General features: G+C 36.7%; 1 long non-coding RNA gene and 1 pseudogene across 1 annotated transcript in view; one reads left to right on the forward strand and one right to left on the reverse strand.

Annotated features, from left to right (window-relative positions):
• LOC147916096 (uncharacterized) overlaps positions 1–14,193 on the forward strand; it is a 53,192-nt gene that overhangs the window by 5,067 nt on the left and 33,932 nt on the right. The window lies entirely within an intron of this gene.
• LOC101395568 (AP-1 complex subunit sigma-1A pseudogene) lies at positions 4,982–5,802 on the reverse strand (annotated as a pseudogene).

The raw sequence follows: 14,193 nt of genomic DNA on the forward strand, positions 1-14,193 counted from the left end.
GATCCAATCAATGAGCTTTTCTTGTGTAGTTGGTTACAAAAGAAATTTCATCTTTTCTGTATGGTATATAGAACAGAAAAGAAGTATGAAACTATTTTAGCTATTAACCACTATGATCGAGGTCACCTTGAATTTGAAATTGACAAACATAGGAGAGTAAAACTAAAAAAATTACAGAGAAACACAAGCATAGCCCTGATCAAAACATGCTTGAAACCTGCGATGATTCAGGACTCTTGTAGTTTCATAAGCTTATAGATTCCCCTTATTATTGAGAAGAGTTTTCAATTACTTGCAGTGGGAAGCAACCTAATTGACATAACGATTTTGCACAAAACTTAAAAATTTAAAGACAACATCTAATATGATTTCATAGTTGGATGAAGCAAGAAGGAAGCTGTCCTGATTTGGACCAGTGTAACTGAATAATAAGAATCATGAATGCAGGCATGGTATTATGGTCCCTGTCTTGTTCACTGCCATATCCTTACTGTCTAGCACTGTTCAACGAATATAAACAGGTGCTTGATAAATATTTTTGGAATAGGTTGATGATTGAATACAAAAAGTACACAGTATAACTATAGTACCATTATCAGCTAATATTGCCTTAAAAATGTGTTTTGTACTATGAGAGACTGAATATACAAACACACAAAGGCCAGACAATAAATGGCAACATAACTCTGACCCACAGCCTCTGTAGCAACCAGTCAGGAAGCAATTGTCTTCCACAGCAGTCGTCCCCAAACAGTCAGAATTTGGTCAATGACTGCCAGCTTCCCTATTTTTGCCCTATGATTCCAACTCAGGATCAACCAAAGAAAGCCAAATATGCTCCTGAAACCAATTACATAAGAAGTCTAGCTTCTAGCTAGCCTGCCTCTAGCTTCCCCTTGCCAGCAACCACCAATCAGAACACACCTGAAGCCTTCTCTTTTTCCACTATAAAGCTTTTTTATTCCCCTGCCTGCCTCTGAGTCTCTGACAAACACAGGTGATGGTGGCTGACTCCTTGGCTACAGAAAACTTTGAATAAGTAGCTTCTGTTTCTTTTCATGCGGGTTGTCTTCATTTATTTCCACAGCTATACGAATGAGACTGACAATAATCTTTCTTCAGGTTGTCCATCGTCTTAATTACTTATGTCTAAGAAACAGTTTCTGTGAAAAGGTATCTTCTCAATAAAATTTCATCAAATAAATGTATCGAACAAATTTTTTTTAAGTGTAAAGTAAATAGATGGGCATTAAACAGTTCTTCTTGTCCAGAAATGATCTTCCACCGATCTATACTTTGCTTAAAGGTTGACCACTGGGGTTTCATTTAAATTATTTATTAATTTTAAAAAAATGTATGCAGAAATTAAAACTTCCAGGAATTGGGCTAAGTACAAAGGCACAGTGATGATCACACAGATCTGCTCCTGACCTCAGGGAGTTTATGTTCCAGATGGACAAAGAAGACACTGAATGGCATGTTTACATGATTATATATTTAATTATAATTTTAGTAAGGGGCAATGCTGGAAGATAAAAGGATATGGTACAAGGGTTCCAGGCTTGATGCCAGGGACCAAGAAGGGCTTTATGAAGTAGTGGTGGAGGATCAAATTGCCCTTCCCTTTAATTAACTTATAAAACTTTAGAAATTAGTCATGATTCCAGGAAGATTTTGAAACTCAATGACTGTAACTGAATTCCCATCATTCTGGCAGAATGGGGCATAAAAATAGAAATCATTTTGGCTTATTGGAAAATAAAGTTACATTTCTTACATTAGGAGAGATTTTGGACTCTGATTCAACTCTGATTCATACCTGCTATTCTTACACACCCTAAGGTGTTAAAATTGATTATGTCAGATTCATTTATTTCCCTTGTTGAAATATCTGTGTTTTTGTGGAGAACTAGACATTTGAAAACAAGTGAGTAAAGACTGATTGAAAACCCTGTGGCTTTTGTTTCCTGCAAAATATAGGGCAGACTCCTTAGTGGAGTCATTAGGAATGCTCTTCATAAATTATCCCCAAACCTGTCTTCCCCTACTTTCCCATGACTATTCATCACTCCTTTTGACACCCTTAGTATTTTCAACATGCCAAGCTTCTATGCCTTATACATGAAACCTGTTTTCATAGCTCCATTTTTCTGTTCATGTGCTTTAGTCAACCTCAATTGTCTTGTTTTTTTCCTTACTTGTACATTTACTACATATACCCAGGCTAAAGATGATCTCCTCTGTGAGGCTTTTTCCAACCAACCCACCTCAAATAAACTGTTATAATGTAGCACATTTTCTAATCACTAATTTAGTATTCTGAAGTATTAAGGAAAGTATCTGGAGAAGAAAACCATACCTCTAGTTGTTTTCATTAACAACATTTACTCCATGGTTGTTCAAATTTCTATTTGACATTTTTTACCTATATCTAATTTATTATGAAACTAATTTAACTTAAAACAATATAATGCTTCATATAACTGAAGTGTAGTCCCAAAGATATAGATTATTATTTCAATAATATTTACGATTTTGGAAAACCATTTATTTGGAGAAGTTAATGGAGCAGTTATGAGCATTAATTTGTAACATTTAAGAGGCCAGTTTCTGAGATCAGACTGTTTCAACTCAACTTTTAGATCTGCTACTTACAGCTGTGTGACCGTGAGCAAATGACTTCAACTTTTTGTGTCTCTATTTCCTGATCTCTCAAATGGGGAGATTTAGAGTACCTGACATAGAGTGTTACAGTGAGTTATAAATGGATGAAAAGAAGTTAGAACAGTGTCTGGCACTTGGTAATCTCTTCACACATTTTACCTATGAATTCTATTAGTAGTCATGCTTGTAGCCGTAGGAGGAGGAGGCGAGGGATCAGTGTTGATGTTAGTATGTGCCAGACAATATGCTAGTTATTCTTCCATCAAGGAGTTATAGTCTACTGAGGGGACAAAAACATTAGCAGATCAATGCACACCACTGTGATCGGTGCCACAACAGAGAAGGCACATAGGAGATCGGGCACGTTGTGGGAGAAGCACTAGAGAAAAAGAAACATCTGGAGTGAGTTATGGAGTTCTAATAGAAGTTAGCCAGAAAGAAATGGAGAAGCAAGGTCCCTGGCACATGCAGGCACACATGAATGCAGAGGGCCTGGGAGACCACAGTACACTGAGCCTTTGCCTGTAGTATTTCAGTGGTAGTCTACACCGTGGTCAACAGAGAAGGATAGATTTTAGATTGAGAAAGGGTTTGTGTTCCATTCGACGATGTCTGGATTTTTCATAGAAGGTGTAGGAAAAAAAAATTTAACCATGGGAATTTTATTTTTTGGTGATTAATTTAACAATATTACTTACCATTAGTGTGGACAATGGGCTGGGAGATGATGAGATAGGAGCAGATAAGTCAGGTAGAAAGTTATAGCACTAATTCAGAAATAACCAGGGAAGCTCTGGAGAGAAGTAGGAGCAGTATATGGAGTAGGGACATACCATTTGAAAAATATCAAGAAAGTTGAGAAGAGTGGAGAAGCTAGAGGTGGAAATGGGAGTTTATAAGGTTTGGGAATGTTTGCATAAATTGACTATAGTTAAGAGGAAGTTTAAATTGAAAAAAGATAAGAGGGAATATATATCTGGCTACATGGTACTGAATGTTAAGTATTTTCTTGCTTAAAGTAGTTTTGGTCAGTCAACTTGTGTCCCAGACTTGGAGACCACACTAAGTTAATACAATAAGAGCGAGATAAATATCTGTCACTGACATTATGAGGACATTGAGGATATAACTTATGACCTATTATAAATTATAATTTATATAACTTATTTTGGGAATTAAAATAGGAGGTAAACAAATACATAAACTCATTATTTTCCTGGCATTGTGTTGATTATTTTACACACACAACACAAGAACAATCTTATGAAATGGGTATCAATATCCAATTTTATATATAAGGAATATGAAGTTAAAAACATTTAAATCATTTCTTTAAGGTCAGAGAAGAAGTGAAAGAGCCAAGATTAAAATCTTAATCAATCAAACTCTACATATTTTATTCATAAACCACCTCATTACACTCCTGACAAAGTAAAAAATAAAAAAAAAGACTAGATATACAGCGAATCCAGTTTTGTATAGGAAGGCTACATTTCTTCTATATGAGAGGAGGAAATGTTCCTTTAGTATTAGCACATTAATATTGTGCTCCTAATAACATGCTGGCATTGTGATAAGAGTCAGACTTTATTTTTAAAATATGAAAATTATAGTCTTTGCATGTGAGAAACATAGTCTTTTGAGGCTTAGACCTCAAAGAACATTTAGAGAACACTACTGAAAGTATAAGAAGGCAGACAAGTGGAGCTAAAATGGTGACACAATACTTAACCAAGAGCACAATTTTACATAGTCTGAACTTACTTTCAGCTGTATAAAGATAAATAGGATGTATCTCAGGTTTTAGCTTAGGAGATTTAGATTATTATGAAGAAATCAAAGAGACCCTAATGGCTTTTCCACTTGACATCCTTTACATATCAACTTTTCCTTTCTCCCAGAAATCCTTTCCTTTTATTTCAGAGGAAAGGGAATAAAGTCAGACACTTCCTCCACCCCACCTCCGAAACTCTTGCCTCACCCAGAACATGGAGCAAAGGACGGACAGGGCCCAGTCTCCCATAAAGCCTGCAATTTCCCCAACCCTCTCTTCTCTCAAAGTGGCAAGGTTAGGAAAAAAGTGAACTATGTTGTTCCTCCCCTGTCACTGGACAGAGGTCCCACTGCAGCCAAAGAGGAAGGCGAGGGGGCAGATGAGGGAAAAGGAATTCCCTCTCACTACACAGAAGACCTCCTCCCAGGCAGAGAAGCTGCCCTGGTTGTCTGGGGGGAGAAATGGAGGTAGCTTATGGGGCAGGGAGGAGAAAAGAGTGGGAAAATCTTTTCCTTTTAACCTCACGTATTTGTATATTTACAGTTATAAGGGCAGGGAGGAAGTTTGGGGTAGCATTAGTTCTTCAAAGGCAGAGAATGAGAGCCAAATAGCACCCCTATTTTGGTCACATTTTCCTGCCTCCCATCTCCTAAAACCTTCAGTGGGAAAAGAAGAAACAGGAGATGTGGGTAGAGGGAGGGAATGTTTGAGAGTTTCCAGCCCACAGCTCACTCCAATAGAAGGTGAGGCAGCCGCGGAAGGGCAGCTGAATTCCACCAAGCAAAGAGCCCTCAGAGAGACATGTGAGAATCGGTCACTCGTGCCCTGCCTTTCCACCAGCTCCCCACATCTCCACCCGGCCCAGTGGGGGCGTTCTACCAGACGCATCTCCTCCAGCACACCGAGCAGCGACTCATCCTCCTCCCGCAGCAGGCCTGCCTGCTCGACAGCCTTCAGCACACACTTCTTGAAGGTGTCTTGGACATCACCTCCCATCAAAAACGCATCCCAGATGAAGCAGGCCTTCTCAAAGTTGGAAATGATGTCCAGCTTGCACATGCTGTGGAAGTATTTGTCCAGAAGCTCCACATATCGGTGGGTCAGCTCCAGCGTGATGAGCTCCTAGTCGGGACACTCGATGGCGCAGCAGAAGTAGAGGCTGGCATATCTCTTATAGACGACTTTGAGGTCCCTCCTCTCCAGGAAGCTGCACATCTTGGGCTTGCAAGTCAGAATGGCCTGTATAAGTTCCTGAACCATCTTCGTTCGCTGCTTGTCTGACATGGCCAGGTACCACTTTGCAGCCGCAACTTCCCCTGCTAGCTGAACAGCAGCACGTATCGCATCATGTCACAGCCTCCCGCTCTGCGCGTCCCTCCTCAGGCACCGTGGGAGCCAGCTCCACTCGCTTCCTTGTCTTTTTCCTCCTTCCCTCCCTCTTGCTTGAAGCCTCGCTGGTGCCCAGAAGCTTCCAAGACGTCTGGCTCTAAATGATGAAAGATGAGAGGGGTATCTCCTTGCGGTGAGCACCTTAGGGGCCAACAGTCTTTTGACAAGGCTAACTGGTCCCCTGCTGCCTTTATCCAGAGTGCACAAGTCAGACTGCTTGGGTCTTTGACGTTCAGGGATCAGTTCTTACTGAGGACATCTGACATTTGAGTTTTGCCCATGAACTTAACTACTTGGTGAACTTGAGACATGATTTTTATTCTGCGGTAAAGTTGTTATAGAGAGAGAGAGAGAAAATTCGAAGCAGCAACAATTTGTTATGTATGTAGACATCTTATGAATAAGCACATACATCTTTTATCCAGTTTTCCAAGACATTTTAGAACTGACTTAAGATAATGGTAATTTAATTTGAATTGCTTTTGAATGAAATACAAAGTCTTTCTTTACTCATGATTACTTGATTCTAGGTTTCCAATTTGTCTTTGCATATAATTACAATCTCGCAAGTTTCTTTCACAAATGAAATACCAGGTGGATTCTGTAAAGTTTGTATAAAATATAATTGAACAATTTACACTATCAAGTATCTGTTCTTCCAGTTAATCAAGGTTTTAAATAGTGAACAAACTAAAACTTCAGTGGTAAAACAAAATCTTGTGCTATCTCTAGAAGAATGGAAGCTATGTAATAATATGAAGTTGAGCATGTAAGTTTTGGCGCTAGAATGCCTGAGTTGAAATGCTGGCTTTACAACTTACTAGGTGTGGGACTTTGGAAAATCATTTCACTTAATTGTGCCTCAATTTCTTTATCAATAAAAATGTACTTTCATCATAGTATTGTTGTAGGTATTAAATGACTTAAAGAGGTATTGCATCTGAAGCATTTAGCATATTACTTGGCATATAGTTAGCATTCAATAAACATTATTATTTATTTATTCCATTCCAACAGGGAGATTTAGGGAGGAGGTGGGCCACCTAGTTCAGTGAGTTTCTCGCTTTATTTTTCTTATTGCCAAAAATAACCTGATAGGTCCAGTGGGATACTGAAGCTGACTGCTAATGGGAGAACTGATTGTGAAATTTTCAGGAAATTTGGGAGTTGGTTAATATTATGTTGATAGCTTGAAACTGGCTATGATGGGAGTATTTATACCAATCATTCCTGGAAGGCAGTTGCTAAAACTTTACCAGAATGGTACTGAAGGTAGCTTTGTTATCGAAGTCTATAGTTTTCTCCTACTCTGATCTACTGGTCAAATGTAAAGGATCTTTAGACAGATTATAGAAAATATTTCATTCATTTAAAAAAAAGAAATTAGAAATTTAGCAGTTTCTTATACTGTTAAATGTTTACCTACATGACCCAGAAATTCTACTCCAAAACATTCACCCAAGAGAAATGAAAGCATATGTCCACAGAAAGAATTGTTCAAGAATTCTCTAGCAACATTATTCATAATGACCAAAAACAGAGTTCTCTCAACAGGAGAGTATATAAATAAGTTATGTTATGTTTGTACAAATGAATACTATACAATAATAAAAAAATGAATCATTGATGCATAAAACAAAGTGAAAGAATATCACAGAAATAGAGTTGATTGAAAGAAGCCAGACAAAAAGAAGAGTGTGTAGCATATGACTTTATTTATATAAAGATTAAGACCCCGGACAAAGATCACCTATGGTGAGAGCAATTCAAAGAATTGTTGCCTTTGGAGGGTGGGTGGTGGTGGTGATGGTGATGGTGGTAGTGGTGATGATTGACTGGAAAGGAGCGTAACAGAAGTTTCTGGGGTGATGAAAATGTTTTCTATCTTGAAATGGGTGTTGGCTACATGGGCACACACATTTATCATATCTTATCAAAGTGTACACTAAAGATCTGTACATTTTACTCTCCACAAATTATATCTCAGCAAAGAAAAATAAAGCAATATTGTTGAGAAGAAATGCTGATTGATGATAGATATGGGTGATGATCAAATTTGATAATTAGAAAATAAAGTTAAGAATAATAAAGTTAACTTTGTTAGAAAATAAAGTTAATTAGAAAATGAAGTTAAGATAATAAAATAAAGATAATTAGAAAATAAACTTTTCTTTTTGAAAAGAAAAAACAGTAACGGTTAGGTGTACAATTTGTCTAATCCATCTTTCAGTCACTATAATTTTTTGAATTGTGTGATGTTGGACAACTTAATCTTATGAATATTTTAGTTTATATTACTCTAAAATGGGTTTAAATATAATATCTTCCTCAAAAGATAGTTGGCTGGACTAAATGAAATAATTCATCAAAAGAATTTAAGATGCCTGGCATTTAGTAAATACTTATAAAGTGATTTTATAGCTATTTTTATTATTAGAAAATAAAAATATAAAATAAAAGATAAAAGTCAAAGAGAATATGCCCTGAATTTCCAACTCCATCTCATGAAAGTGCTGGAAAGAATGGAGCAGGTAAAATAAAGAGCTAATAGACTAAATTTCCCCAGGGCTGAACACAGAATCTTCAGATTGAAATGATCCAGGAAGTGGATCAGCACCAAGAAGAAGGATCATCTTCTAAATAAGAAGAAACAAACTTAATCAGCCTTGCTGCAGTTTCGATTTTCAGTTAAAAAGAGACAGTATTACCGCAAAAGGGAGAGTGATATGGCTACTTTCAAATAGGTGAGAGACAGACAAATTGTCATCATCCTTCTAACTAGCAATAATGTATATTCCAGAAAACAATGGATTTGTGCCTTCTAATGCACATGGAAAATAATTTTAAACCTAGACTTAAACGTAGGAATAGAATAAAAATTTACATGTAAGTACTCAGAAATTCACTTCTGACATCCTTTCATTTTCTAGGAAATAAAAAATCTTTACTATTTTATATTTAACATTAGTAATAATGAAGATGAGAATGGGATAAGCTTTGGGGGAGGGAGGGGGGTTAATTTATTTCACTGTATTCTTCTCAAAAATCACTTTTACTTTGATTACATGTTACTTTCATAATTTCAAATAGGTATTTAGATAGGTTAAATGAAGGCATCATGTAAGTATCATCTCCTTTCATTGATTATCGTAAATTTAGTATGTAGTATCATAATTTATCTCTTTTTTTTTCAATTTTTTATTTATTGCAGTAACATTAGTTTATAACATTGTATAAATTTCAGGTATACATCATTATACTTCTATTTCTGCATAGATTACATCATGTTCACCACTCAAATAACAATTACAACCCATCACCACACACATGTGCCGACTTATCCCTTTCGCCCTCCCCCCAGCCCACTTCCCCTCTGGTAACCACCAATCCAATCTCTGTCTCTATGTGTTTGTTTATTGTTGTTATTATCTACTACTTAATGGAGGAAATCATACAGTATTTGATGTTCTCCCTCTGACTTATTTCACTTTGCATGATACCCTCAGTGTCTATCCATGTTGTCACAAATGGCTGGATTTCATCGTTTCTTATGGCTGAGTGGTATTCCATTGTGTATATATACCACATCTTCTTTATCCATTAGTACCTTGATGGGCACTTAGGTTGCTTCCAAGTCTTGGCTATTGTGAATAACGCTACAATGAACACAGGGGTGCATGTATCTTTATGCAATGGTGTTTTCAAGTTCTTTGGATAAATACCCAGCAGTGGAATAGCTGGATCATATGGTAGTTCTATCCTTGATTTTTTGAGGAATCTCCATACTGTTTTCCATAGTGGCTGCACCAGTTAGCACTCCCACCAGCAGTGTATGAGTGTTCCCTTCTCTCCACATCCTCTCCAACACATGTTGTTTCCTGTCTTGTTAATTATAGCCATTCTGACGGGCGTGAGATGATATCTCTTTCTAGTTTTGATTTGCATTTCCCTGATAGTTAATGATTTTGAACATCTTTTCCTGTGTCTGTTGGCCATCTGTATGTCTTCTTTGGAGAGATGTCTGTTCAGGTCTTTTGCCCATTTTTTAATTGGGTTGTTAGTTTTTTTGTTGTTGAGATGCATGAGTTCTTTATATATTTTGGAGATTAAGCCCTTATCAGATGTATGGTTTGCAAATATCTTCTCCCAATTGTTAGGTTGTCTTTTCGTTTTGTTGATGGTTTCCTTTGCTGTGCAGAAGCTTTTTAGTTTGATGTAGTCCCATTTGTTTATTTTTTCTATTGTTTCACTTGCCTGGTCAGACATGGTGCTTGAAAATATGTTGCTAAGACTGATGTCGAAGAACGTACTGCCTATGTTTTCTTCTAGAAGTTTCATAGTTTCAGGTCTTACATTCAAGTCTTTAATCCATTTGGAGTTACTTTTTGTGTATGGTGTAAGGTAAGGGTCTACTTTCGTGTTTTTGCATGTGGCTATCCAGTTTTCCCAACACCATTTGTTGAAGAGACTTTCTTTTCCCCATTGTATGTTCTTGGCTCCTTTGTCAAAGATTAGCTGTCCATAGATGTGTGGATTTATTTCTGGGCTTTCGATTCTATTCCATTGATCTGTGTGTCTGTTTTTGTGCCAGCACCATGCTGTTTTGGTTACTATAGCTTTGTAGTATATTTTGAAATCAGGGAGTGTGATACCTCCAGCTTTGTTCTTTTTTCTCTGGATTCATTTAGCTATTTGGGGTCTTTTGTTGTTCCATATAAATTTTAGGATTCTTTGTTCTATTTCTGTGAAAAATGTTGTTGAAACTTTGATAGGGATTGCATTGAATCTATAGATGGCTTTAGGAAGTATGGACATCTTAACTATGTTAATTCTTCCAATCCAAGAGCACAGAATATCTTTCCATTTCTTTGTGTCTTCTTCAATTTCTTTCAGCAATGTCGTATAGTTTTTGGTGTACAGCTCTTTCACCTCTTTGGTTAAGTTTATTCCTAGGTATTTTATTCTTTTTCTTGCAATTGTAAATGGGATGGTATTCTTAATTTATCTTTCTGCTACTTTATTGTTAGTGTATAGAAAGGCAACTGATTTTGGTATGTTGATTGTGTATCCTGCAACTTTACCATATTCGTTTATTACTTCTAAAAATTTCTGGTGGATTCTTTAGGGTTTTCTATATACAAAATCATGTCACCTGCAAATAGTGACAGTTTCACTTCTTCCTTTCCAATTTGGATCCCTTTATGTCTTTCTCTTGCCTGATTGCTCTGGCTAGGACTTCCAGTACTATGTTAAATAGGAGTGGTGACAGTGGGCATCCTTGTCTGGTTCCCGTTCTTAGAGGGGTAGCTTTCAGTTTTTCATCATTGAGGATGATATTAGCTGTGGGTTTGTCATATATGGTCTTTATTATGTTGAGGTACTTTCCTTCTATACCCATTTTATTCAGAGTTTTTATCATAAATGGATGCTGTATCTTGTGAAATGCTTTCTCTGCATCTATTGAGATGATCATGTGATTTTTATTCTTCATTTTATTAATGTGGTGGATTACGTTGATTGATTTGTAAATGTTAAACCATCCCTGCATCCCTGGAATAAATCCCACTTGATCATGGTGTATAATCTTTTTAACGTATTGTTGTATGCGATTTGCTAGTATTTTGTTGAGGATTTTTGCATCGATGTTCATCAGTGATATTGGCCTGTAATTTTCTTTTTTTGTGTTGTCCTTGTCTGGTTTTGGTATCAGGGTAATGTCAGCTTCGTAGAATGAGTTAGGGAGCTTTTCCTCCTCCTCAATTCTTTGGAGGAGTTTCAGAAGAATAGGTATTACCTCTTCTTTGAATGTTTGGTAGAATTCACCAGGGAAGCCGTCTGGTCCTGGATTTTTATTTTTGGGGAGATTTTTGATTACTGTTTCGATCTCCTTACTGGTGATTGGTTTATTCAAATTCTCTACTTCTTCTTGATCCAGTTTTGGAAGGTTGTGTGAGTCTAAGAATTTATCCATTTCTTCCAGATTGTCGAATTGGTTGGCATATAGCTTTTCATAGTATTCTCTTATAATCTTTTGTATTTCTGAGGTGTCTGTTGTAATTTCTTCTCTTTCATTTTTTATTTTCCTTATTTGTGCCTTCTCTCTTTTTTTCTTGGTGAGTCTAGCTAAAGGTTTGTCAATTTTGTTGATCTTTTCAAAGAACCAGCTCTTGGTTCTATTAATTTTTTCCATTGTTTTTTTGGTCTCTATTTCATTTGTTTCTGCTCTAATTTTTATTATTTCCCTTCTTCTACTGATTTTGGGCTTTGTTTGTTCTCCTTTTTCCAGTTCCTTTAGGTGCATTGTTAGATTGTTTATTTGAGATTTTTCTTATTTGTTGAGATAGACCTGTATTGCTATAAACTTCTCTCTTAGAACAGCTTTTGCTGTATCCCATAAATTCTGGCATGTCGTATTTTCATTTTCATTTGTGTCCAGGTATTTTTTGATTTCTTCTTTGATTTCTTCATTGACCCAGTCATTGTTCAGTAGCATTTTGTTTAATCTCCACGTATCTGTGGCTTTTCTTATTTTCTTCCTATAGTTGATTTCTAGTTTCATACCACTGTGGTCAGAAAAGATACTTGGTGTTATTTCAATCTTCTTAAATTTATGGAGACTTGTTTTGTGACCTAATATGTGATCAATCCTGGAGAACGTTCCATGTGCATTTGAAAAGAACGTGTATTCTTCGGTTTTTGGATGGAATGCTCTGTATATATCTACTAGGTCCGTCTGTTTTAGTGTGGCATTTAAGGCCAACGTTTCCTTATTAATCTTCTGTTTGGATAACCTATCCATTGGTGTAAGTGGAGTGTTAAAGTCCCCTACTATTATTGTGTTACTGTCTATTTCTGTTTTTATGTCTGTTAATAATTGCTTTATATATTTAGGTGCACCTACATTGGGTGCGTAGATATTTACAAGTGTTATATCCTCTTGTTGGATTGTTCCCTTGATCATTATGTAATGCCCTTCTTTGTCTCTTTTTACAGTTTTTGTTTTAAAGTCTATTTTGTCTGATACGAGTACTGCTACACCAGCTTTCTTTTCATTGCCATTTGCGTGGAGTATCTTTTTCCATCCCTTCACTTTCAGTTTGTGAGTGTCTTTAGGTCTGAAGTGTGTCTCTTGTATGCAGCATATATATGGGTCTTGTTTTTTTATCCAATCAGCCACCCTATGCCTTTTAATTGGAGCATTTAGTCCATTGACGTTTAAAGTAGCTATTGATAAGTATGTACTTACTGCCATTTTTTAACTTTTTTTTTCTCGGTGTTTTAGTAGTCCTTCTCTGTTCCTTTCTTCTTCCATAAAGAATTGATGGTCTCTTTAGTTTGACCTCTGTCTGAAAGCTCTACTCTTTAACTCCTCTCCTCCCTCCTTTTATGTTTTTGATGTCATATCAAGTCTCTTTTTTGTGCATTTATATCCATTACGTTCTTATCATGGAAATAGATAATTTTTCCTATTTGTGGTCTTCTCTTTTCCCCTTAAATCAGTCCCTTTAACATTTCTTGTAGCACTGGTTTCCTGTTGACGTTCTCCTTTAATTTTTGCTTCTCTGGGAAATTTTTAATCTCTCCTTCCATTTTGAATGATAACCTTGCTGGGTAAAGTATTCTTGGCTGTAAGTTTTTTCCTTTTAGCACTTTAAATATATTGTGCCACTCTCTTCTAGCCTGTAAGGTTTCTGCTGAGAAGTCAGCTGATAGCCTTATGGGGTTTCCTTTGTATGTAACTTGACTTTCTCTTGTGGCTTTTAGGATTCTCTCTTTATCTTTAATTCTGGACATTTTGACTATGATGTGTCTTGGTGTGGACCTCTTTGGGTTTATCTTGTTTGGGGCTCTCTGTGCTTCCTGTACCTGGATGTCTGTTTCCTTCCTTAGGTTAGGGAAGTTTTCATCTATTATTTCTTGGAATAGATTCTCTGCCCCTTTGTCTCTCTCTTCTCCTTCTGGGACACCTATAACACGGATGTTAGTGCGCTTCATGTTGTCCCAGAGGTCCCTTAGACTCCCCTCACTCTTTGTAATTCTTTTCTCTTTAACTGTTCAGCTTGGGTAATTTCTTCTAGTCTTTCATCCAGCTTGCAGATCCGTTCTTCTGTATCCTCTACTCTGCTTTTGAGTCCCTCTAGTGAATTTTTCATTTCCAGTATTGTATTCTTCATTTCTGATTGGTTCTTTTTTATATCTTCCATTTCTTTGTTGACATTCTCACTGAGTCCATCTATTCTTCTCCCCATATCAGTGAGCATCTTGAACACTCTTTGTTTGAACTCTCTGTCAGGTAAGTTGCTCATTTCTGTTTCACTTAGTTCCTTTTCTGGGGTTTTGTCTTGTTCCCTTACTTGCAATGTATT

Source organism: Ceratotherium simum, chromosome 10 (genome assembly GCF_057802395.1).
Source record: "Ceratotherium simum simum isolate JZ-2026a chromosome 10, ASM5780239v1, whole genome shotgun sequence".
Taxonomy (NCBI): Eukaryota; Metazoa; Chordata; class Mammalia; order Perissodactyla; family Rhinocerotidae; genus Ceratotherium; species Ceratotherium simum.